The 23,927-nt window shown below is 55.2% G+C and overlaps 1 non-coding gene across 1 annotated transcript; it reads right to left on the bottom strand.

The window, feature by feature from the left end:
* Window positions 1-20,713: 20,713 nt before the first annotated feature.
* Window positions 20,714-20,820, bottom strand: LOC113175281 (U6 spliceosomal RNA). The gene has a single exon (XR_003299950.1). It is a non-coding gene; the product is annotated as a U6 spliceosomal RNA (small nuclear RNA).
* Window positions 20,821-23,927: the final 3,107 nt, after the last annotated feature.

Genomic DNA, 23,927 nt, shown 5'->3' with positions numbered 1-23,927 from the left:
GGAATGGGAGCAAGGTCACACTGCCCTCCCCACGGCTCCTGGAGGACTTAGCTCCTTGTTAGGAAGGACAAGAATCCACACCTCAAATCCTGAACCTGTGCGGAGACTCGCAGGAACTGTCACCCTGGAATTCCTAGAACACTCCCTGTCTGGCACACATCACCAGGGGGACTGCAGGCGGGGGGTGCTCTGCCATCTTGAGGACCCTGCGGCCATCGTTAGGGACCACGGGGCGGCTTGGTGCTCTGAGGATGGGGTCCGCCCTTCCCGACCCGGCCCCAGGCCCTCACCTCACCGACTGTGACAGGCGTGGAGATTATTACCGGAGGCTTTACAGTCTGAGTTCATCGTTAGCTGTTCTATCTGAGTGTCAGACACTGCCCTTGGGTTTCATTTGTGAAAATTGCCTTTCAGGGGTCCGTGTCCACGTTTGGAAACATCTCACCTCTGTTAGCCGATGAAGACACCAGGGCAGAGTTCACCAGCCGCGAGAGCCACAGTGCTCCCCTGCAGCAACGCCTGCCGTCCACTCCGGTGGTGCCCGGTACCCCTGTCCTGCAGCAAAGACTGACATCGACACCAGTCACCTCTCCCAAGGTGACGCTTTGCCCTAGGGCTCCGTGAAGGGAGTGGAGCTTCTACACCCAAACTCATCTAGCCCCCAGATCCACAGGGTGAAACCCACCTCCCGGATGAACACAGGTGTCTCCTGGTACAGCCGTGCGCGGTCCCAGCCAGGCCGTGACGGTCAGCAGCTCTGCCCTCTACTGTCTTCAGAGCACACTCCCTTTGGAGACCCCCAGAGGGGATCAGGGCAGGAGGCGGTGCCCAGGCCTCGCTCTGGTGGTGTAGCCCATGGTAGCATTTCGGGTGACTGTGCAAGGTCCTTAGGCTTGTCCGTCACATGGTCCCCGTGGGGTGAAGCCGCTGGTTTGGTGGTCACAGTGCTGTCCATGAACGTGAGCTCCTGGGACCGTCTGCGGCCAGCACGTGCGCTCCCCTATCCCAGCGCCATCCTCACCCTCGGGGGGCACATCTCTGTGTCCCCATCCAGGCCCTGATGGTGGGCTGTGGGGGCTGGCCAGGACAGTGTGCAAGTGTGTGTCGGAGGTAACCGGCCACTGAGTGGGAATAGCACACCCCTGTGCCTGACACTCCCCACGGCCCGCAGCTTTGAAGAGCACAGAGGCCGACACTCGCTGTCCTTGTCCTTGGTGAACTCAGTGCTAAGCCTTTTCTTTCACTCTGGTGCCGACCCTTCCCTACACTATGGACCACAGTGGCCCCAAGTTCCAGGGTCACATGGGCAGCTGTAAGGTGGGAGGGGGGGTACACTGTGCAGGCGTGAAGACAGGGTTGTCATCGTCTGGATTCTGCGAGAGCCAGCACCGTGAACTGACTCAGATTTTCAGATGATCTGATTGCTATTAACACAAAATACCCACCTTTACTTTTAGCCAATAAGCATAAAACTAGGAAGAACCAACCCAGAGAAAACAGCCACACAGGAAGACAGACCCAGAGCTCCTCACGGGAGTCTGCAAGACAGGACTGCCGCTGGTCCCCTGGAAGAGGCACCCTGGCAGGTGGGGAAGGGGACCCTGGGAACCCACACTGCTTTACAGGGGCCTTGTTCACAGCTCAGGTGTAGATGAGCCTCCAGGTAGACGGAAGGAGAGTTCTCCACCTGTGGGTTATTCGTAGACCTTATTAAAAATAATTATGTTTTTCATGGAAAAAAAACTTGAATTTCTCCAACCATGTCTTCATGCTTGAAAGGTGAACTAAGTCAACAGAGTTTTAAAAAAAATGTCTCTACCATGCTCTGTGGCTGGTATTTTCTTCCCATATTTAAAAGACCCTCTCAGTGCCCAGTGCCATGCTTAGGGCGTCAGGCTGTGGCTGGAGAGCCCTGGCAGCTGGAGACAGCTGTGTGCAGGACCAGGGCTCCCGCCAGCACCAGGGGAAAGACTCGAAGCTTTGTGTCTTCATGCCCAGGATATGCACCACCTTCTGCAAAAATCCAGGGGCAGGAAGTTACCAGCGCCGGCCTCTGCTGTCGGGTTCCAGGGCCCCAAGGCGGTGGCCGGAGAGGACCAGGGTAAGCACCGTGGCCAGGCAGGGCACTTGGAGCTCCCTGACTCCTGGCCACTACTCATCTGACCCTGTGCAGGGTCCTCTGCGTGCCTCTGGCCCCCTCCTCGTCTCCCCCCACACAGCCCACTGCTGGTCCTCCACAGGTTCCTCCAGGAACACGGCTGACACCTCGGCCCCCAGGGTGGCAGCACAGACTCCTGCCCTCTGGTCCGAGCAGGCCTGGCCTCCTGGCTCTCCGGGGATCCCCTCCTTCCACCTCCACTTACCTGTTTGTGCCTTTGTGCTTTCTGTGGTGCCGCTCCACCCTGGTGACGGCTGCCCTCAACCTGCAGGCTGGCCTCAGCCAATGGGGCCTTCCTGGCCATCCCCCTGCTCTCCTGGAAGCCCACAGAGCTCCTCCCCACTGCCTGGTCTCTTCCCATGTATCCAGTGGGCCAGTTTTCCTGTGTCCACCTCCTTCTTGGCCATGGGCAGCTTCAGGGCAGATGCTGCTTCTCTCGGGTTAATCTCTTGGTCAGTGCTGCACTGGCCGCACTCGTAAAGGGGTCGTGTCCAGTGGCTGAGCTCTGAATGCACTTGGCCTGCACACCTCCCAGGACCAGTCACTCCTCCCCTGACCTGACCATGACACTCTGGAGAGAAGAGAGCGCTCTCTGCTCAGCAGGACGTGAAGTCAGGTGGGGTCAGAGCTGCTCCTGGTTCCTGGCTTGAAGCCCACCTTCTCTGCTCTTTCAGAAGTGCCCTTGCACACTGCAGATACTCCGGAAGTTGGGCTCCTCATCGCGGGCCACCCTGGCGGCCTCCCTCATCCTTGCCCTTTCATCCAGGGGCCGCAGGTAGGTGGGTTGAGTCCAGCTCTGGAGTCAGCCGCTGGGTCCCAGGGACTTGGAAGCGGTGGCAAGAGGCTGTCCCAGCTTCCCCAGGAGTGCAGGAGGCTGGGGTGCCAACACCTCCTAGGCCAGCTGGCCCTGCCTTGCCAACGGGGCACCCCACGGGAGGGAGCACAGTCCGACCCCGAGCCACGTTCTTATGACTCAGTTATTCCCCAAAACAAAGTTTGATGACATCATTTTCTACTCTTCTCCATGGAAATAAATGGAAAGGTAAATAGAGCCAAATTACCAGTGAGCTGTAGCTAGTGGTCCACTCTGCTTTATCTAATGAGAAATGTCAGAAGAATGAAACAGTCTCTCCAAGGGAGCAGATCCAGACTGTGAGCTGGAGGGGTTGAAGCAGGAGCCTGGAGAGGAAGCCCGGGAGAGGGGCCCGGAGCCCCACACCCCATCCCCTCTCTGAGGCCTTTGTCCAGCTGGTGGGGCGGTGCTTTCCTCTGGGCCTCAGTGTCCCAGGTTCTGGCGGCTGGGCTCCAGGCCTCTGCGACCTGCCTTCCAGGATCGGCTGTGGGATGTGGCAGCTGCCACCATGGTGGTCCTGGCCCTCAGCTGAGAAGCCCCAGGGGACACCCGTCAGAAGGCAGGCGTCGTCCCAGCCCCGAGAGGGTGCCCTGGTTTTCTGGGCCGCTCGGGAGACATGGGCTCTGCTCCTTCTGCAGGGTCTCCCTGAAAAGCCAGCACCTTTTGGAGAAGCAGCACGCCCCACGGACACCACGAGAGGAGAGGAGCAAGTGGAGGAGAAGCAGTACCCGGACGGCAAGGTGGGCGTCCCAGCACCAGGCTCTCAACCACACCCCGGGCTCTGATCCCCGGGGCCTGGGGCTGACCCGAGGGCCAGCAGGCAGAGTCGGGCAAGGCTGACAGCCAGTCCTCTCCACATGTGCTTGGGAGGAGACCTCTCCTTCGCCCACACCCCCACCTTGAGGGCTGCCTGTATTCCAGAAAGATCCATTCTCAGGGACATTGTTGTTGACCCCAGAAGGGCCACCAGAGGAGAGAGCTGCGTGGCCGCATGGCGGTCTGTAGGCTCCGCAGAGAGCCTGGGAGTGGTGCCCACCCGCTCCTTGGTCAGCCCGGTACCACGCGGTAGGAGCCTCTCTCCTGGCCCTGTTAGGAGCACGGTCTTCCTCGTTCTGACTTCCTTGAATGCTTTCTGGCCTAAAGAAACGGGGACTTTTGGTCTTGCAAGTGGACACAAGGTTTGGCGAGCTAGTCAGGGAGGGCTGGTGCTGTGAGCCTGAGTCGCTGAGAGCCCCTCTTGGGCACCGTGGTGGCTCGGGGGGGCCTCAGGGACCAGAATCCACTGGCGTGCCTCGTCCTCCCATCTCAGTAGCTCAGGCCCCAAGAGGGTGACATGGCTGGTGTGCGTGACTCAGCACTAGGAAACATAAAGGCGGGCAGGCAAGAGGTAGGGCCACCCCTCCAGCCCAGCACGTGCCACTCCTCCCTACACTGGGTGACTGCTGCCTTGTCCCTGGCTCCCCACCACCTGCTGCTGCCCCGTGCTTGCTACTTCTGATCTCTGCCACTGTATCCTGTGCGTCCTACACTGGAGGTGCTCAATTCTTCTGTTTATTTGATTTTTTGTATCATACAAAAAACTACACCGTCACGTATCACTTGGTGGCAGTGACATGTTCTCAGGGCCGCTTGGCCAGTCCTCATCCTCAGGATGCTCATGACAGTGCACACCCACCTACTGGTCCCCATCTAGCACCTGATGCCGTCAGGACCTGGGGACAGCAGGTGTGTGACAGTGGGTTCTTCTCTAAGTGCAAGGAGACCCTTCTACAACACTGAGGCAACATCGAGCACAGCAACCACATAGGCCAGCGCCACCGTCCTCACATGCAGTACCCTGAGCACAAGGCCACCAGGCCAGGGGCCGTCCCCAGCTCCATCAGTCCTCTGACGGCTGCTGTGCCTGTGTCTAGTACTGACCGAAACCCTGCGGGCCGAGGGGCTGCCATGCCTGTCGCTGACCGCATGGAGACCTCAGAATCACCCAAGCTTCTCTGCAGCTGGCCCTTTGACCGTTGCTGTGGTTGCCCTGCTGGTGGAGAGCTGGCCCTCTAGTTCTGAACTGTGCCCTCCTGCTCCACTCCCTCTGGTCTGCCCTGGGCACCCAGGGTCCTGGTTCAGGCCTCCCACAGGGTAGAGCCCCGCAGCAGGTTTCCTGGGGGTCTCAGGAGGCCTCTCAGAGGTCGTTGAGCTGATGTCTCTGAGCTGTATTGAGGGTCACCAAGCGGCATGATGAGCAATGCACGTGAGTTAAGTCTGCAGGTCCTATTGGGTGGTCTCCTCCCTCATGCTGATCATCCAGTGAGTAGTAGTTTCCATCTGAGGACAGAGATACTCGTGCCTGAAATTCAACACTTAGAGACAGCAGCCTAGTACCATGTCTAGGAAACTACCTATTGACTGAGTCCTCTTTGGAATCAGCATGGGGGTCGGCAGGATGGCATGGGAAGGAAACTCACTTGTGTGGAGGGTGTGTTACGTGGCCATCCCGCATTTGGCACGGCCCTGAGCCCCACCAAGCACAGTGTCACACCATGTGGGCGGAGGGCAAGGCAACGTGACCTCATGAGAGCAGGCCGCCGAGGGAACCCTAGTATTTATTATTCTCAGCCCGATTCAGGGAGGGGGTTTGGGACCGACAGACGGGGCGTGTGTTGGGGAAATGCCCAGTGGGCAGTGGATGTGTGGGGGTTTTGAATGGAAGGAAAAGCAATGGGGCCACCTGATGGTGACTGCAGACTCTAATTCTGGAATTTCTGCTGTGCTTCTGTGAAGGTGGAACAGACACTCAGTGACGGCCGCACAATCGTCACCTTCCCCAACGGCACCAAGAAGGAGATCAGCGCAGACAGGAAGACCATCACCACCAGGTTTTACAATGGTGACGTGAAGAAGGTGAAGCCAGACCAGACAGTGGTGTGTGTCTTGTGCTTTCTTAACTCAGATCAGCCCAATTATCAGCAAGCGTTTTGGACATGGGTGCCCTTTATTCCCTGGGTGTTGGGGGACGAGAGAAGGAAAGGGCAGGCCACGGCTCTGCAGTCAGACCCGCTGCTCCACGGCTGTGGGCACCCCCCCAGGACCTGAGACCTCGTACTTCCACCTGGGTGCTGCTCACCAGCACCCACCCCGTTCCCAGGGCTCATTTAGCGGTGTCTTTAAGGCTCTGTCTACGTGGCTTCTAATTAAGACCTAACTTAGATGGTTTTGAAGATTAAATAAGCAGAAGTGTTCCTCAGCGGCCCCCACAGTACTGTCTGGAAACACAGGGCACAGAGGCTGGTGAGTGAGCTGGAGTGGAGTGTCACCTCGGCACCGCCCTCAGGCAGGCAGCAGCAGGGCCAGTGCAGGCTAGAGTCAGGTGGCCAGAGGGCTGGTCCTCCCCCTCGCCCAGCTCTCACACAGCTGAGGAGGAGGTGCTGGGCCGCAGCCACCCCACTGCGGGGCAGAAGCCCTGTGAGACCAGCCGTGCCTTCTGGGCAGCTTTCCATTTCTGCACCGGTTCTCCAGTGGGTGGCCCTCCACACGTGCTGTGTCTGGGGACCTTTTGGCTGTCATTACTGGGGGTGGCAGGGATGCTGCTGGCATCTAGTGGTGGGGGCCAGGGATGCTGCTGGACCTCCCTGAAGCCCAGGAGAATCACCAGCCGCACCGTCAGCAGAGGTGAGGCAGGGAGACCCCCGCCGGCTCTTGTGCTCCTCCGGGGCTCTGTCCCTGCCATCCTGTCACCACGGCTCTGAGTGGTGAAGGCAGTGACTGAATGTGGGGGAAAGCAGGAGATCACAGACCTGGGCCCTGCCTGGGCTGGGGAGCCTGGAAACCCTGGGTCAGCTGTGTCCGCGGAGACTGGGTGGGGGAGCCTGGCGGCAGGTGTGGAGGCTTCGCGGCAGGGTCTCCAGGTGGAGACCGCCAGGAGGAGCAGGCCGAGCAACCCGGGAAGCTGGCGCTCTGTCCTGGAGAGTCAGGCCTGGGGACCAGGGGAGGGTCTGCAGGCGGAGAACAGGCTACCCATGTTGCCAAACTGGTCTCCACTGCCAGCTCCCATTCCCCCAGGCTTCAGGCTATGAGGTTCCTCTCCGCTGCTGTCCCTGCTTCACATTTTTATGAGAAGCAAGTTGCTTGTGCCGCTTGAATTCTGCCCCTGTTGAGGCTTCTGGTTCTTCCTGGGGTGGTGTCAGCCCCTGGGTGTGGACTGACTTCTGCCAGCCCCCCCATTGTCCTGCTGTAAGCCTATGTCCCCTGTTTGTGCTGGGAAAGGTGGGCCTGGAGATGCACTGAGAGGGGGTCTGTCACGTCCTGGCCAGGAGCAGCGGGAGGTGGCATCCCTGTCCTCACCGACCACAGCCCCGGGTTCCCCTTGCCCTAGAGTAACAGGTAGCCGGACCTGGGGTGGAGATGTGCAGAGAGGGTGACCAATCTAAGGTCCCTAAGATGAGGACAGGATTGCAGGAGACAGCGGGACCCCAGAGCCGGCCTGGGAGCCTCTGGGCTTCCACTCACCAGGGAGCTCTGGGCTCCAGGTCCCCAGCCACGTCTTCGAGGGGACAGGGGAGACAGAGTAGTTGTGGAGAAAGGAGCGTTCCTTGATCCTGCCTGGCGTTTGGACACAGCATCCGCAGGAGGAGAACGCCACCAAAGTTCGGGGCGAAGCCACCCTGGGGTCTCAGCACTGCATTTTCCAGCGGGTGGCAATGCCCTGTCCTGTGCCCCTCTGCCACCGCCGGTGACCGAGGTGAGGTGGCTGCTGCACTCTCGGGCCAGTAGGGAAATGTCCTCCTCCTGCCTCCTGGCTGTGAAGGCCGGTGACCGAGTTGGCTGCTGTTTGCCTCTGGCTCTCCAGGACTCTAAGGCTTAAGCCCCCTGCTTTGGGGTCGGAGGCACTTCCGCCCCACTCCTGTAACGGCCCTTCCCGCTCCCTCTGCTCTGTCTCCTCTGGAACCACCTCACCATCTGTGGCAGTTCAGGGCACAGGGCGAATCTGCCCCTCCCGCTGCGTCAGCCCCGGCCTGAGCGGGGAGCTCACCACGAGGGGCCTGTGGCTCGTGGCTCCTGTCACCCACAGGCTTCAGCTCTGAGAGGCAGGAATGAGGGCTACCCCCATCCCATGACCTGGGACACTGTCACCATTTCTGGGCCTTGGTGACAGCTCCTCTCTCTACTGGTGGCTGTGTGAATCTGTGCCTGGGGCTGGGCCCTTGCACCTGTGGGGAGGCAACCTCGGCCACCCTCCCGCTGAAATCCAGGGGCGCAGTGAGTGCACACTCCCTCCCAACGCAGGTCTCTCTGGTGCTTACAGATCTATTACTACGCGGAAGCTCAGACGACACACACGACCTACCCCAACGGTGTGGAAGTCGTGCAGTTTCCCAACAAGCAGACAGGTGAGTGGCGTTGCCCCACGAGGCCCGGGTGGCTTCTCATGCCGCCGTCAGGCAGGTGATCTGAAGGTTAAGCTTCTTCATTAAAAACCCAGCGTGCATTTCCCTGGACTTCCCGAGGGCTCCGGGCTGCTGCTGCAGTGTGGGCACACAGTGTGCCTGTCCTGTCCCGGGTGGCTTCACAGGGGCCACCTGTGGACAGGTTTCAACTGTAGTTTCCCGTGAGCAGTGAGGAGATGCACTGAGGTGGGGTCTGCCACCTGGCTGAGTGCGAGGGGCCGTGACGCCAGGGGGCCACAGGGTGGGGGTCCGGTGGTCAGCTCAGTGCGCCTGGAGCTGCCAAGCTCTCCATGGAAGCGCCTGGACTCTGAAACCCCGTCCTCGGGGGCTCGTTTCCTGGCTCTGTGAGATGGCTTTGCCTCCTTGTGATTTAATTCCACTCTCATCTGGATCTCTGTTTTTAAAAATAGTGATGTGGATGTCCTCTCACAGAACTCGGCTCTCTGGGGGTGCAAACTGGCCGACAGTCTCCCTCCCAGAGGACACTCAGTGCTAACGTCACCGTCACCTCGCCACCGCCCTCCAGGACCTGGCTGGGGGTCTGCCCTCTCTGGGAGGCTTAATAAAGATGGGTTGCTTCCTGACCTCTTCATGTGCCTGTGGTTGTCACCACCGCGGCGGAGAGTCCCAGGTGTCGCCGTCCTCCTCGGTGGCGCCTCTGTGTTGACGCTGAGTGCTGAGTGGGCTGAAAGGTGGTGTCCAGGGAGTCATATGGGCAGTGAGTGGCCTCCTGGTGACAGACCAGGTGTCTCCCCAAGTGGCCAAGTGGTGGAAGGGCTCAGCCAGCAGTCCCTTTCCCCACACTGACCTCTGCCAGCCCGTGCCAGCAAGCAGGGGCAGTAGGGCGTGCCCAGATCCCAAAACAAAGGCCGGCGTTTAGGTCAGGAGGCGGGGCAGGTCCTGCAGTGGACACTTCCCTGAGAGGAAGCTGCTGGGTCCCTTTGAACACAGAAAGCCACGGCGCTGGGCCCCACTGTGGGAAACCCACAGGCGGAGTAGCCGGTCCTCAGGGCGGCCGGGAGGGCAGGGGTCATACACATTCTGACCAGGAGGTGGAGTCCTGTAGGCTGTTCCTGTGAAGGCTCCTTCATCAAGCAGGTGGCACCGTGTCTGGAAAATAAACATTTTGGTCTGGATTTCATTCCTTAGTTTTCTTATTCTATTTTGAGAAGTCTAGCCATATAATTGTAAAGCAAAATAAAAACAGAAACCTAACGTCAGACTTTGCACACAAGATCACGCTGCTCTTTCTGCTGTAGCAGCATTGGTGGGGACAGTTGATCCGACAGGGCAGCACCGGGCGGGAGATAGATTCAGAGCGGACCCATGGCTCCGCCGTTAGGACCACCGTGAGCCTCTCTGGGTGACCCAGGGAAGGCCGCCTCCTTGGCCTCCATTTCATCCTGGAGAGCGAGTGAGTCAGAGGACCAGTCCATGGGCCATTGTGAGGCCCCATGAGCCAGTTCACTAGGGGCACCCCAGGGCTCTGCGGTGGGTTTCCTTGGGGTACCCCAGGGCTCCATGGGGGCTCACTCAGGGAACCTCAGGGCTCCATGAGGGTTCACTCAGGGCAGCCCAGGGCTCTCTGGGGGTTCTAGTGGGACACCCCAGGGCTCTCTGGGGGTTCTCATGGGACACCCCAGGGCTCCATGGGGGTTCACTCAGGGCACCCCAGGGCTCCTGGGGATTCTGCAGGTGATCCGCAGAGTCTGACACACCACCTGCTGCAGACAGGTAAGGTGTTGGTGGTGGTGATGGTCTGACAGCCCAGGTCTCTACAAGGGGCGGTGTACTGGTCCCCAGGTGGTGGCCGTGACAGTGATGGGTAATCTACATCCATATTTCCCCAAACCATTCTCAGAGTCTGTGGACAGCAACAGCACACGTGTTCTGTGGCCTGACAAATTTATCTGGGAAGTGATGGATCATGTGAGGCTGGTCTTCCTGAGGTTCTTAGGGTCTTGAATAGTCTGTGGGTCAGCACCTCTTGGCGAGGGACGCAAGGCACTGTCATGTTGCCCCTTACATGCTGAACATCCCAGGGCGCCTCTTCTCAGGGACTGTGTGTTAACAGCCATTCTCTCTCTTTGGGTCATTCTTACTGCCCACGTCCAAGCTGACCTGAGCACTGTTCCCGTGTTCTCCTCCCAGGTCTGGGGTGGCAAGGCCGGCTTCCTGCCTGCCAGACCCTCACTGTGAGCGCTGCCTTCTTTCCCACCCTCTGCAGTGGCTGGGGTTTGCATTTTCAGTGAGTTTTGTCACTTGTAATGACAAGGAAGCCCAGGAAGCTTGCAGCCCAACACGCTGGGGGGAAATGCTTTGCAGCTAATGCCATATGAACTTGGTAGTGACCTAGGGTCACTCTCCCTGCAGCCTCCCTCTGACGTTCTCTGCCCAGCTGCCAGCATTCTGTGTGACAAATGTCCTAACCCTCTGGATTCTGTATGTGTGTACTTTTGTTACCGCTATTGACCGGTGAGTCCTTGCTTCCCCGATGTTGAAGAATAACACCAGAAAAGCATGCCGAGGCAAGGTCAGAGTGGAAATTAGAAGTTTATTAAAGGACAGCAGAAAAGACTTCTCCCGGAGGAAGAAGGGCACCCAAGAGGTGGAATGCGTGGAAGTGCGGTTGTCTCCCCTTTTTATAGTTTTGGTGATGGAATGTAGGGGAAGGGTTGGGACACAGGTGGGCCAAACAAGTAATCTGGGCAGGAAGGACTTCATTATCACTTTTTGGGATGGGCTTATCACTTCTCTGGGATGGGCTATCTCCAAATCTGTTGGGGGCTGTTTCCTGGGTTCCATTAACATTTCTTTGGGGTGGACTTTGGCCTAGGGCCTTTCCGGGACTTCATTAACATTCCATGAGTTGTCCTGCATTTCCGGAATCATTGTCAGCATGGCCTCCATTTTAGATTTCACTCGGTATTAGACCCAATTTACCTAACTACACTGACTACCTAACTTTAAATCTGGCTTCACTTTTCTTCCTGATTTGCAGTAACAGGAATGGCTGAATAGGCTCTTGGCTCAGGAAAAGCAAAACTTCCTGCTTCAAGGTTGGTTTGAAAACCGTCCTGCACTGTGCTGCTCTGTGGGTGCAGGATCCTGCCTACCCAGTCCCACCAAACACCCTCCCAGGCTCTGCAGATGGCCCTGAAACTGCTTTCAGAGCCAGTTTCCAGTCCCCAGGGAAGGGGCTGTGGAGACAGGTCCTCAGCGCAGCCCACCAGGGTGGGGCTGGAGCCGCCACCAGGTGTCAGTGCGCCAATGTGTTTGTTTAGGAAGGCGCGTTGTTCCATTCCAAGTTTTCTAAGGACTCTCCATCCTGCTTTCCAGGTTGGCTGCACCAGTCTGCAGCCCCACCAGCAGAGTGTGAGTGTGCCCTTTCCCCACATCCTCACCAACACTTATTGGTGCTTGTATTCTTGATGATTGCCATTCTGACTGGAGTGAGATGAACTCTTAGATAAGTTTTGATTTGCATTTCTCTATTACTAGAGATGTTGAACATTTTTTTATATATATTTGTTGATCAATTGTAGATCCTCTTCTGAGAAGAGTCTGTTCAGCTCCTTGGCCCATTTATTGATTGGGTTGTTTTCTGATTTATTTGTGTACAGTGAATCGAAGAACTTCCTACTGTCATGTATAACTGATTAGAGCTCATAAAAAATTGAAAAAAAAAAAAGAGAGAAGGCACATTGTTCTGCTTGCGTGACTTTAAGCCACAAAAGCATTTTGCATTTGGTTAAAAAAAAATAGCCTGCACTGGGCTCCAGCTCATTCCTGGTCTAGTTTCCTTACAATTGATGTTGCTTTTTTTCTCTCTAGGAACACATGGATAACCAAACAAGATTGGGTCTGTAGAGGCCAGCTAGTGTTCTGTAGAAATACTGAGTGGGTGGGCAGAGAAACCTCTGGGGCTCAACATTTCAGAGAGTGTGGGTCAGAAGGTCACAATATTTATGCCACAATTGGTGATACTGGAAGTTAATCTTTATGTAATCTCCCATAATATTTTAATTTTGTTAATTTAATTTTTTCCTATTGGTAATTGGTGCATATGCTGTATTCAGAAACATGGTCACACAATACCATTTCCTCTGGATTGCACTATTTCAAACGCAGGCCAGGCGTGCTGAGAGGGGCGTGGCCTCTGACACCAGGCACTCTAGTTCAAGGTCCAACTCTCTGTGGTTCCACTTCTTTGCTTGAGGCTTGTTTTAGATTTTTTTTTTAACTTTTTATCTGTTCACTTTAATGTAATTTCAAAGTTACAGAAAGTTTCCAGGAAGGCACGGAGATCTCCTGCGTGTCCCATGCTGGGAGTCACTGGTTCTAACATTTTGCCACATTCCTTGGTCTTTCTTTCCCCTGGTGCATGTTTGTAAACGAGGCTTATCTGCGCACAGTTGGGAGAATCTGAATTTTGTGTTGGAGTGAGCCTGGAGCACGATGCTCCAACATGCATAGAAAGTGCTGGAGTGGTCCGCAGAGCCCGTCTGGAAACTAGTACTAGTCCTGAGTGGATGTATTGGTGCCCTTGGGTGGTTGCAACTCTAACCCCGGGGCTAACAAGCCAGGAAATGCATTGCTCAAGGTTCTGGAGGCTGCGAGTGTGTGACCACAGCCCACAGGTTCAGGGGTTGGTGTGCATGCTTCCCGTGGAGGGGAGGTCACTCTGTGGTCACTCTTCTAAGGGCATTAATCCTTCCTGAGGACTCCTCCCTTAAGATCAAATCCTCCCCAAAGACCCCACCTCCTACACTGTCACTGAGGGGGAGGATTTCAACACTTGAATTTTGAGGAGACCCAAACATCCAGACCATAGCAAATGAGTCACTGTCAAATATACTTGAGCTGCAGGGTGACCCGGGAAGGTCCTGGTTTAGGAAGATACTGTGCTGAAGGGCCAGCATACGTGTGCACGTTGTTTATGCCCCAGCTGCAACGGAGAGCTTGACAAGCACGCTCCCATCACGGGGTGTCAGGGGAAGGGTCTTGATTATCCCCATATGATATTTAAGTCCTTGAACTGTTTTCATGAGTAGGGGCACCAGATGTAGCCTGGGGGCCAGGCTGACTGGCAGCTGCAGCCCCTGCCTCTGGAGAGAGGAGAGAGGGTCGTGCTGTGCACAGCTGGCCTGCAGAAAGAGCAAGACTCAGACTTCACACGCAGCTTGTACTTGAAGGAGGATCACTTCCACATCGCCATAAAATCAAAATGTAGCTCAAGCCATTCTACTTATGCTAAAATTTATTCAATTATCTAAAATTCAAGTTTACTTGGACATTTTGTAGTGTATCTGCCAACCCTAGTCATCAACACCTATAATTAGGAAATAGTATCTTTTCTCTGAACCTCAACAATACCTTGTATAAAGATCATTTACATGTAACATGGTTTCTAAACACATTCAATGTTACATGCATTTTTTAAAAATGTGTTCTGCAGAAAAATTCCACCCTGATGGCTCCAAAGAAACCGTGTTTCCCGACGGGACAGTGACGCAGCTCAAGGGTGGGCGTGAGGAGATTGTGTTTCCAGATGGGACAGTGGTCATCGTGAAAAGGTCAGGATCGAGTCAGGCCATGTGAATCCAAGGCATCCCCAACCTTTGATTTGTGTATTCAACAGTGTCTTCATGTTAGTTTAGGGTTTTTGCAAAATTTAAGTGTTTATTTAAATACAACAGTAGAAAAATCATGTCCTTGGCCCTAGAAATTGCCTGTGACCTTGATTAAATCCCTTGAATAAATGTTTGAACGTGGATTCTCAGGGTCAGTCCCGTGCCATATAATGATGCTGTCTGCAATGGTCTCATGAGACTGTAGCGCCCAGGGATGCCCTAGCTTTGTGTGTTGGTGTCTAAACCTCCTAGCGACACACTGCTCAGAACATGTCTCCATTGTTAGTGACACAGGACTGTATTTAATTCACTGAAGCTGCCATGCTTGAATTGCAATCACAGGGCAGTTCCGGTCCCGGGTGCAAGTGTCCATCAGACCCCGTTGCCCAGCCCAGGTCTAGTGTAGAGCACGTGGAAATGAGCAGTTGGGGTACCGAGGCCGTGCAGCTGGGGTCTGCTCTCTGGGTGCTGGTGTATGTACAGAGCAGAGACGAGGCCTGTCCACCCAGTGGCCTAACTCTTCCCTGTCCTCCACCTAGCGTCCACGAGGCTGCAGGAGTCCTGCTGTCCTCCTGTGGGTTCTCTTGGTCTGCTGCGGTGGACATCTCCCATCACCTGGGGCACTTTTCTTGGTGCTCACCAACTCCCTGGGTGAACACCTCTCACCTCCCTCTCAGCTGTCAGCCCAGGTCTCAGGCTCTCTGCCCGCAGATCTGCCCCCCTGCATCGTGGCCCATCCCGTCACTTCCCACCTTCCTGTCAGTGCCCCAAGCCCCTGGCATCTCCCTGTGCCTCTGTGTCCTGGCCTCCAGGGCCTGGAGGAGGAAGCCAGGAGTCCAGACCCTGTCTGCCGCCACTCTCCTGCGGGCACCACACTTGTGGCCTTGGCTAGGGCACCGCCCAGCTTACCTGGGTGTTTCTCCTCCACCAGGAATGGCGACAAAACCATCCTGTTCAGCAACGGGCAGAAAGAAATCCACACAGCCCAGTTCAAGAGGAGGGAGTTCCCCGATGGCACCGTCAAGACCGTGTACTGCAATGGCTGCCAGGAGACCAAGTACGCCACCGGGAGGGTCAAGGTCAAGGATGAGACTGGGAGCGTCATCCTGGATGGGAAGTGGAGCCACCCACAGACCCACCGCTGTGCGTGAAACCCGGTGATAGTGTTGGCTAAAACAGAGACAGAAGCTAATGTCATGTTAGCTGCCCCAGATGGCCCTGGAGAGCCCCAGGACTTTAGGAGTCCCTAGAACTTGTAAAGGGAAAGACATTCTAGTCCCTGCTTAGGGTCAGTGGTCAGAACTGCGCTAGTCAGATGGGGTTCACAAATCACTTCCAGGCACCCCCCCCCATGGCACCCTCTGCCACCAGGAAGCAGTTCCACCATGTACCGGGGTAGCAGGTAGAGACAGCAGGCCAGGCAGCTTCCTGCCCAATCCCTCCAGCTCTGCTACCAACTCCAGCCTTGCTGATGCCCCAGAGCCACCGCACTCAGCCTGACCCGTTCCCCTCAGTTCTGTGCCCTTGTCAGGCCACATGGCCACAGCCAGGGGGCCCCTGGGAGGCTGCTCAGGGTTGGAGCAGTGCTGTCATCCTGGCCCCAGGCTGCCTGGGAAGTGGGTCACCTCTTGAGACTCTCCACTGGTTTAAGAACAAAGTCCAGTCACCTTTTCTATTGTTTTGCAGGATGCCCGGAAGACACAAAAGCAATTGCTATTCAACCAATTTTTACCCTAACATGTAGAATCCCACCCCAAACCAAGAAAGAAATAATTTCTTGAAAATCTCATCATAAGATATATGCTTATTCATTTTTTTCCGTACATACACGTGTTTTTATGTGAAGGAGGACATGAAATATAATGTTTTGGTGCCAGCAATTATTTTGACCCTAAAATACATGGTGCATACATGATTATAATCTTCAGAACTCTGGTAATGCCATTTAAAATAACTCAAAAATAATGTGCTATCTTGAGTTTTCAAGGGGAAAAAATTCTACTGCAATTTCCCTGGATGGAGACCTATTCTTTTCAAATAAATGTCAAGCCAAGACCAGGACATTTGTCACACAACTGTCCAAACAGACCCATGGTTGGAAACCCACTTTAGATTTGGCTGAAAAAACTGGACTTTTTTTTTAATCAGCTTATACTAGGAATTATCATTAAAGCCAACAAGACAAAACACTGCTCTGCAGAACAAAGTGCCTTCCAGCTATTTGACAGGTGGGTAAGTTCTGGAGTCAGTGTGCGCTCCATGTGGGTTAGCCATGCTGGTCCCTTAGAAATTAGCTTAAGAAACAACATTTCCTACTGGTTTGCAAAAAGCCAGGTCTACCTTTGAACTCTGCACACACAGGATGTACACTCTGATCACTCAGTTGTCTCTCGGTGCTTGTGTTGAAGGCCAGGTGATGCCCTGGGTGGGGGGTAGAAGCTGGGAGTGGGCCTCCGGGAGGGCCTGGTCCCGGGTGTGCTCTTCCTCTTTCACCTCCTGAGCAGGTGGCGAGTGGTCTGCCAAGTGCTGCTACATGCTGGGGCTGCCCGGCCACAGGCCCAAAAGCACGGAGCCGGCAGACCACAGGCCAACGCCTATGAACTGTGAGCAGATAGGCCTCAGGGTTTGCCATAGTGATGAAGACCCACAGGGGATGGGCCCAGGACCCCCTTGAGACCAAACAAACCACAGATGCTCAAGTCCCTTCAATAAAAGGGCACACAGCATTTGCAGGTGACCTACACACACCCCTCCATGTGCTTTAAATCATCTCTGGGTTATTTACAGTATGAATCACATCACAGGCGCTATGTTACTTAGGAAATGGCAAGAGAAAGGTCTATATTTTTTCAGAACGGATGCAATTTCTAAAATTATTTCCACTCTGCAGTTGGTTCAACCTCAGCTGCAGAACCCACAGAACCTAAGGGCTGGCGTACATATAAAACTCACCTTGAGGGGTCGTGCATCCCCACGTGCGGGCAGACCGTACCTGAGTGCACGTGGGGTCAGGAGGGGCCTTAAGGAAATGGAGGATCCGTGAGAACGGAGGGAGGCCGGGAGGGGAGGGAGTCAGGGCACCTGCAGAGCGCAGGCAGTGGGGAGCCAGAGGCCGGCTGTCCCTGACGGGCGTGGAAAACCCACTGCACTGCCCCTGCTCCATTCCCTGAGCGTGTGACCCTTCACTCTATGTGGTGGGTTGAGGAGAGCAGAGGCCAGCCAGGGCCCTGGGCCCCTTCTCCCTGGGGTGGCTGCTGAAGGATGGGCCACTGCAGCCACTGGGTGGCCATGGTTGGAAACTGGACCCTCTGCAGAGCCTGCTGCCAGCCTTCCTGATGGACAGTCCTCCTACAGCCTGCCTGGGTGAGTCAGGCCTGCAGGGCAGCTCCCCAGGGATGTGGGTCCTGCTGCCACAGCCCTCTGTGGCCTCATCCAGTCCAGCAGTGCCCTGTGTGGCCTCTGTGTGGCCGCTGTCTCTGCTCTTGGCTCAGTGCTGGCGTGGCCCTGTCTGGGTGGCTTCCGCCTGGTTCTCTGGGGTTCTGACCGGCTTCTGCAGCAGACAGGAGCTATGTCTAGACTTCACAGACATCGCAGCAGAGGAGGAGTGGAAGCACCCTCCCTGGGCATTGAAAGGACTTAAGCCAAACCACCTTTCTGTATCAAAACTGTCGGTGTAATTTTTTAAATATCACTTTAAGTGTCTGGCTGTTTACTTCAACCAGCCACATTTTATTACTCACTTCATGACGAGTTGATCCTCGAGCTGCGACACATGGCCAGGAGACCCTCTGCGCTGGCTCTCCTGTCCTTTCCCACTCCCCAGCACTCACAGGAGGAGCCTTGAAGTCTGGGAGCACCTAGCCCTGGTAGCCTGCGTCCATCCCTCTCCTGTGAACGCTGGGGCACTCGGGATCCTGGCGGGTGGCGGCACCATCCCAACCCCCGCCCATCTTCACAGGTCTCTCTTCCCTCTGGGTCTGTGTCCAGACGTCCCTCTCTTTGTAGGACACCAGCCATTGGAGTTAGGGCGCGTCCTGACACAGTGTGTCTCGTCTTGGCTGGTGACTTCTGAGAAGACCCTTTTCCCACATCCGGTCCCCTTTGCCAGTTCTGGTGGACATGAATTTGAGGGGCAGAGACCCACCGTGACTCACTGGCCTGAGGAGATGGCACCCTGGAGTTGGGGAAGGGGTTCCCAGAGGGAACTCGTCTGTACAGGAGCGTGGTGGGCAGGCCAGGGGGTGGCCCCTCCTGCTGCTGTGACAACAGAGCTCCACCCCGGCTCTGAGGACGTGTGGATCCAGGTGGACTGTGCTGCTGTCCCCTCTCACCCAGCCCCTCGCCCACTGGCCTCCTAAGAGAGCCCTGCTGGCAGTGGACATGGTAGTGTAGGGCGGGCAGCCTGTACCTTCCCCCCACCTGCCCTCAGCACTGACGTCTGCGTGGCCGAGTCACATCAGGAGCGTCTCCCAGGGTGAGTGCTTGGTGACCAGGAGGGGGTCTAGCAGGGGAGCAGAGCCCCCCACGTGGCCTGGCTTGGCTCTTGTCCCACTTGCCCTGAGGAGGTGCACTCGCTCGCTCGCTCGCTGGTGTGACCTGCCACACAGCCCAGGGAACACGCCCTTACCACCTGTGCCTCGGAGGCAGGACTTCCAGGCTGGGCGGGCTGTGTCCCTTCAGGGGCTCTGGGAGAACCTCTCCTTTCCTTCCCAGCTCAGAGGCTCCTGGGTACCTTGGCCAGTGACACCCCCCTCCACTCTGTCCCCAGGTCCCTTCTCGCTTTCCCTGGCTTCCCTCTTATAAGACCCCGACTCCACCTGGATGATCCAGGACTCTGCCCATTTCCAGTCCTCAGCCATTGCTGCAGTGTCCCTTTGCCATGTAAGGGGACATGGCCAAAGGGCCGGGGACCACGCCTTGGGCATCCCGTGGGGGCGTTTTCTGGCTGCTGTGGCACCAGGATGGAAGAGTGTGCTCAGCAACACCCTCCCTGAGCGAGGGTCCCTGGGAGGTCCCCTGCTGCGAGGAGGACGGGGAGACCATGTTCCTGCTGAGCAGGCTGGGCCCTTCCTGGCAGTGGGCTGGGCCTCTCTGGGGATCCCACCTGTCCTGTGCGTCCCCTGAGCTCTCTTCTCCTGCTGTGCCGTGGGTCACGACCACGTTCCCAGCAGGAGGGCTCTGGGCTGAGTGGCCACGTTGAGCTGGCATGGCACTGGGGAATCAGCTCATGCTGTCCCCAGTGGAGACAGGACCCCCGGCATTGCTTCCACGTGTGATCATTCTGCCCGGGGAAGGTAAATGTAACTCGCACCTTTAAAAAACTGGCACAGCTTCGTACTTTCCTAAATACCATGTAAATATCGCAAAGATTCAAGTAGAAACTGGTGTAAACCACCCAAAACGGCCCTGCCAGTGAGCCAGAAAGTTGGGGTGTTCCACAGGGCAGCTGAGACGTGGGGCACTCCTGACGAGCGCTGAAGGGAGGGCTGGCTGCCCATTTCTGTGATTTGAGTGTGAATTCCAGCTTCCAGAGCTAAGTGTCCACGCTAAGTGTCCACAGGCAAAAGAAACTGATTTCCAAAATCACGGCTTAGTGTCACGGCCTGGAACGTCACCAAGGGCTCCTGTGTGGAAGACTTTGTCCCCAGCTGGGTGCTAGTGAGTGGCAGACACTTCGGGAGGTGGGGCCCTTTGGAAGACATAGGTCACTGGGGCGTGTCCCTTGCCCCCCTGCTTTCTGGTCACCATGGGGGAGAAGCTCAGCTTCACCTCGTGCCCTTCACCATCATGTTCTGCCTCAGCCCAAAGCAACCTAACAAGTGACCGTGGACTGAGCCCTCTGACACCGGGAGTCAAACTAATCTTTCCTCCTTTTAAAATGTTGTTCTCAGGCATTGTGTCAGGTGACAGCTGACCGACAGGCCTAACTGGAGAAGGGAAAGTCCAGACTAGGACCTGCTTTCATGGCCTCCTCTGACCTGTTTTCATTTTGTTTGCTTCTTAACGTGGCTGGCCCCTGCCTGGACCTCGGTGTCACTCAACATCTCCAAACCCCCTCACGTTTCTCCTCTTCCCATTTCCATGATCCTCTCAGCCTCATCTCCCCTAATTGCACAGATCCTTCCTTACCACGGAGGGTTTGGAATTCACCTTCAAATCTGGAACACATGGAATACGACACATGGAATACTTGATGTGGAATTCTGTCATTGCTTTTCTTCCTTATGCATATTTGGCTAAACTATCATAACTCTGAAATTTTTGACCCTTCAACACGTAAGGGAAAGTAGGATTCTAGCAAATATGTTTTTTTTTTAAGGTGTCATTTTTCTTTATTTTTAAGAGGAAAAGGGGGGATGGGGACAACAATAATTCTCAATACACAGTAGACAAGTTAGCACTGTACTGAAAAAAAAAAAAAAAAAGGCCATGTACTTGCCACCAGTCTGCACTGCAGCTTCATGATTAGTGAATTTAATGCTGTCTATCGTTTGTATCACTACTTAGCAAACTTACAATTGGCAAAATTAGGGATTATAAATCACCGTAAGTGTCTACAACTAAGTCAATAACCTACATATCCATAAAAATCATTTAAAAATAAACCATAAATATGTGATGCACATTAGTAAAAAATATGGAACGCTTCACGAATTTGCGTGTCCCCCTTGCGCAGGGGCCATGCTAATCTTCTCTGTATCGTTCCAATTTTAGTATATGTGCTGCCGAAGCGAGCACGCAAATATGTTTTAAATCATTAGGGTCAGGGTAAGTTCTCTGCAAAAGTGAAAGACAGTTTTTATAACTAGAGTGGTCAATTTGAATGGCCAGTTTGATTGGTTAATAGAAGCTGATGATTAAGAGGCTGACGGGTGTGTCTAGGAAGGATGGGCATGTGGGTCAGCCACCTGAAATGGAGACCCTCCCAAGAGGGGGCAGCGCCGTCCAATAGGATGATGGCTTGGATGGAGGAGCAGTTGGAAGAAAAAGGAGGCATCAGCAGAAGCAAGCTCCATTCTTCTTGAGTGGGTTCTTGATTGCTGCCGCCGTCATCTGAGGACATGGGACTCTGGCCTCTTCAGTCTTACAAAGCGGCTCTGCCCATGATTCTCCAGAAGCCTTCGGTCCCAGACTAGAGCAGCACCGTTGATTCCGCTTGTTCTGGGGCCTCAGCCTCTTGGACTGAGCAGCTTCTGGTTCTCCCAGCTGTCCAGACTGCAGACGGCCACTGTGGACTGTCCAGCCTCTGATCACATCATACATCCCCTTTTTATAAATAGACTTCCTACCGATTCTGTTCCTTAGAGAACCCTAATACAATAACCACCATGATTTTTAGAGTCTTGGAGAAGAGGCTCAGGTTCTGTGCTGGAGCCCAGGTTCTCCTGATCATTCCTGGCTGGCACCCTGATGCTCACCTGAGTTTTACTGGTCACTGAGCACCTTAAAACAGGTGTAGGGTAGGTTATTTATCTAGAAGGCAGCTTCTAATTTTAATAATTCCCTTGTAGAGGTGAGGAATGAGATACACATTTGGAACCAGGTGAGTAGAGATTGAAATCAACTGTAGACGCTATTATGGATTCTCCTCCACTGATGGGGTCCATCCCCCCCCCAAAGCCTTCATCAACTGAAAACAGCACAGGAAGAAGTACATTTGCACACCTCATATCTTCCCTCATCTTGTGGGAAAGGATAAGCCACCTGAGAAAATAAAGTCTGAAGTAATTAGTGAAGAAATGAAAGACAAAGTCAGAATTGTAGTTTAAGGGAGCGCCTGGTAGATCTTCCTAGTGAACCTGGAACAGAACAGTTAAAAAATGGCTCCTGTTCTTTATTGAAGGGGGAGCATCAAAGGCAGGGATACGGTTTCAGGGGTGGTCTTGCAGTCAGCCGGTTGATCGGCATCTCGGCAGGGTACACCCATCTCTGAGAGGCTGGTGTGTGTGGCTACAGCAGGCACCCATCTCCAGGGCTGTGTGGGACCTCGAAGAGCCAAAGAGGAGTCACGTGCATCTGGGCAGTCTGACCAGCTGGATGGCTGCTGGAAGTCCCCAGATACCTGATTCTCCTGTGCACTGGTCCACATGCAGTCCATGATGGCTCTCAACACCTAACCCTGAGCACACTCCAGGGACTGGGTGTGCCCTCCAGGATCAAGTGGCTGATGAGAGCATGGCTCATGTCCTGCCAGCGCTGTGAGACTTTGGACCACGTATGGCCTGGGAAAGGACCAGGTCATCTCCACACCTGAGGTCGGCCTCTTCAACAAGGTGCTGGGAAAACCGGAAATTCCTACGTAGCAGAACGAAACTGAACCCCTACCTCTTACCCTGCCCCAACTCAACTCAAAGTGGATGGAGGACCTCGGAATGAGACCAGAGACCCTGCACCTACTAGAAGAAAATGCAGGCCCCGCTCCCCCTCAGGTTGGCTTAGGAGCCGACTTCCTCCACAAGACTCCTAAAGTGCAAGAAGGAAAACCAGGAATCAGTAAATGGGATGGTGTCAGCCAAAAAGCTCCTTGCAGCACAGGAGCAGTCAGGAAGGTGAGGAGAGCTGCAGAGTGGAGAAACCCTTTACACCTCAACAGCGAGAGAGCCTCGTCTCCAGGACGCGCATCCCCCTCCTCGGGCCTTGCCTGGGGGCTCTTCTGCTCCCTGGGGGTACAGCTCTCTGGACTCCTCTCTTGGGCATCCGACTCTGTTGCTCTGAGCGTCTTCCTGGGGACCTCCTTTGCTGTTCCTGTAAGTCTTGGTGCCCGGTCTCTGTTGTCATTGTCTGGAGACATTGTCAACTGTCCCCTCTGAGTTTTGCTGTGGCCCACTGTTGTTCCGGAGCACTGTGACCTCCCCACGTGGGAGGGGCCGGCGGGAGGCGTTGGGTGGCCCAGCGGGTGTTTATGTGTGGGGAGAGCATCCCCATGGCGCAGGGGCTCTGCTACAGGGACCGCCCCTTTCCTTTCCTGTGGTCTCCCTGCCCTCCACTTTCTTCTGTGGTTGGAAAGCAGCATGGGACCCCCACCAGAGAGTTGAGGAGGTGCTAGTTCCATGCTCTTGGACTTCCCAGCCTCCAAAACCATGAGCCCAAACAAGCCCCTTTTCTCTGTGAATGACTCAGTCTCAGGTATTCTGTTACAGCCACAGAAAACAAGCCGAGATGCCAGTCCTGCTCCTGGCTGCCATTTTCCTAGCAGATCTTTTTCCGTCTCACCACTTTCGTGTGTGTGCCCTGAGGCCAAACAGAGTCTGTTGGACAGCACATTGTTGGACCTTCCCATCTTGTTTTATTTGTTGATTCTTTCAGTCGCTCTGTGTCTTTTGACTGGGAATCATGAGGCCTTTACACCCGAGACAACTCTCGACCGCTACTCACTTAGCATTGTCAGTTCCTTGCTGACTGAACTTTTCATTTCTGCCCCGCAACGTGGCGCCTCCCTTTGAGATTGGTTCTGTTTTCGCCACAGTGTGCCTGGTCCCTTCTCCTTGCCTTTTGTGCATCTGCCCTGGGTGCCGTCTTCGTGGTTGCTGAGGCTGACAGAAAACATCCTACATGTCATTTAAGCTGACAGCTTCCCTGGCGGATGGCTTTGGCAGCAGGCCCAAGGCCAATACAGCGGTGCCCTCTGGGGACAGGACAGTTTCTGGTCTGGAGCTGGGCAGCAGTGAACAGGTCTGCCCAAGCACGGCTCTGCCTCTTGAAGTGACCTCCTGGGTCTTGGCTCCTCCAGAGCCTCATGGGCTCCCATCTGAACCCCAAGGCTCTCACAGAGGCACACGTGTCCATGGCTGGCTGCAAGAGCATTGTTGTGGGGGACACCCGTGGGGACCTCCTGTTCTGCCACC

Source organism: Urocitellus parryii, chromosome 8 (genome assembly GCF_045843805.1).
Source record: "Urocitellus parryii isolate mUroPar1 chromosome 8, mUroPar1.hap1, whole genome shotgun sequence".
In the NCBI taxonomy this organism is placed as follows: domain Eukaryota; kingdom Metazoa; phylum Chordata; class Mammalia; order Rodentia; family Sciuridae; genus Urocitellus; species Urocitellus parryii.
The sequence above is the reverse complement of the archived record's forward strand: the minus strand, read 5'-3'. Positions and strand labels throughout refer to the sequence as shown.